The following is a 2,443-nucleotide window of genomic DNA, read 5'->3' as shown; positions in this document are numbered from 1 at the left end:
ATGACTAGAAACGTATTGAATGGTTTGAAAAATTCGTTGTAGTCAAATAGACAATCAGGACCAACACGAGCATCAGTCTCATTTTCTTCCAGCCAACGAACCTCATGGGACTCTAATATCTGTTTGGTGGACTTGTTGTAGACCCTGTAGGCTGTATTTTCCGCATGCCCAAGTAACACTCATCGGCTACGACCCCAAATTTTGGAGTAGTTTCGAGATTCAGTAAAGTGCAGGGACATCCAAAAGCTCTGAAATGTGCAACAGTGGGTTGATGACCATAAACAATCTTCTATGGGGTCTTCATCTTGGATTTGCTGATTATCACCCGTTTCTGAACATAACAAGCCATGTTAACAGCTTCTGCCCAAAAGAACAGTGGCAGTTTAGAGTCACACAACATTGTTCTTGCTGCTTCGATAAGAGTTATGTTTCGTCTTTCAGCCACACCATTTTGTTGAGGAGTCCGTGGGGCGCTATACTGACGTTGCACCCCGTTTTCTGTACAGAAATGATCCAAAGTTGCATTCTTGAACTCCGTTCCATTGTCACAACGGATTCCCTTCAGCTTTAGATTCAGTTGATTCTCCATGAGCACAATAAACTTCTTGATTAGATCTGCAGTTTCACTCTTATTTGACAAGAAAAATACCCATGTAAACCGTGAGTAATCATCAGTAATAACAAGACAATAAGAGCTACGAGACAAACTCAAAACATGAACGGGCCTGAAAAGGTCCATATGAAGTAATTGAAAAACAGACGATATGGTATTAATCAACTTTGGCTTGTGAGATTTTCGACGATGTTTACCCAAAGCACAAGACACACATTTTTCAACAGTTACAAAATCCTTGATTGTAAACCACGCACTAAATTTTTTTTGCAAGACGATTCAGATTTTTAGTGTTAGCATGACCAAGCCGACAATGCCAAAGCATTGTATTATGTTCTGACACTTTTGAAAACAAACAGGTTATTTCGTCAGGAACATTTTTGTTCATGTCGATCACATAGGCATTATCTTTTCGTTGTGATCGAACAAGAATCCAGTCTTCTGGTATAATTATACCAGGTTTCAGAATTAAACACTCCTTTTTAGTAAAATGAGTTGAAAAATCTTTGTCACAAATTTGTGACACGCTCAAAAGACTGTGCTTCAATTCTGGAACAAAATTAACATTTTCAAACTTTAAAACACCGTTACTTACAGTACCCTTCTGAGTGATCTTTCCTTTCTCTCCTCCCGCAAAAGACACATACCCACCATTAAATGTTTGAATGTCGTGCAGCTGGGTAATGTCCCCTGTCATGTGCCTAGAACAACCACTATCAACATACCAATGTCTGATGATATTCCTTCATAGCTGTCCCTGCACAAAGCACGAGATTAGTTAGTTTTTGGTACCCAGTCCATACTTACACTGGGTGAGCCTGATTCATCTAAAGTTGTCACGGATTGCCATGACATGTCCTTTTGATCATCAAAGATGGAGTTAGTAGACATTTTTGCCGGAGATTTAGGCAACCATCTATGTCTGTATGATTTGGAATTATAGGTACGAATGGTTTTCATAATCTTCGGTGTTTTAGATGTAGATGGAGACGAATCAGCCTTCTTCTCCTGTTTTGGTTTAATCTTAGTGTTCATGTGAGAATTTGAACTTGGAACACCCTTTCTGACCTTTCTGTTTGACATGTTAGGTTTGGTATCATTAGGACTAAACCTGCCAGATTTGTTTCGATTCCAATCATCGTCAAAGGAACTAGCTTGATAATGCCTGAATTTTTTCCTGTACGCGTTATAAGGCATGTATGGCATATTCCTCTGATATAATCCATAGTAGGGAACGTACGGACGATGTGGACAATTTCTGGCAATATGACCAGGAGTGCCACAATTAAAACAAGTTTGACGTTTAATGGAAAAATCATTTTGGGCAACTCCTTGTTTGGACTAGTTGTGTGGACCAGTCTGCTTAAATTTGCGAGAACTCTTGTTCTCATGTGTGAACTTATCACCTTGTTTGTCATTTGAGCATCCCTCCTTGACAAACTTAGGTGCAACATATTTTTTTGATGTTTTTGAATTTTTAGTTTTATTAGAAACCACATTATTAGAGTTCAAAGTTTCAACCGAATCAACCACACAAGAATCCTTGCTCTTTAAAACAGAGCCCACGCAAACAGTCAGAATAACATAATTCAAAACATGAAGTTTTAAAGAAACATCAGAAACAAAGTCATTATCAAAATCAAAACTACGGTCGTCATCCTAATCAGTCCACTCCTTCACAATTACTTTTTCTGCACATGAAGTAGACATATTAGAATCGTTCATATTTGAAGTGGAAGGACCAGCATTCGCATAGATGGTCCCATCACCCTTGTCTTGTTTACCATACTTCATGTCCTTTATCTTTTCTTCCTGTTCTTTGGTAACAGG

The sequence above is a fragment of the Bidens hawaiensis genome, unplaced genomic scaffold, assembly GCF_021521415.1.
Source record: "Bidens hawaiensis isolate Kalapana, Puna unplaced genomic scaffold, B.hawaiensis_p1.1 tig00037534_1, whole genome shotgun sequence".
NCBI classification, from domain to species: Eukaryota; Viridiplantae; Streptophyta; class Magnoliopsida; order Asterales; family Asteraceae; genus Bidens; species Bidens hawaiensis.
The sequence above is the reverse complement of the archived record's forward strand: the minus strand, read 5'-3'. Positions refer to the sequence as shown.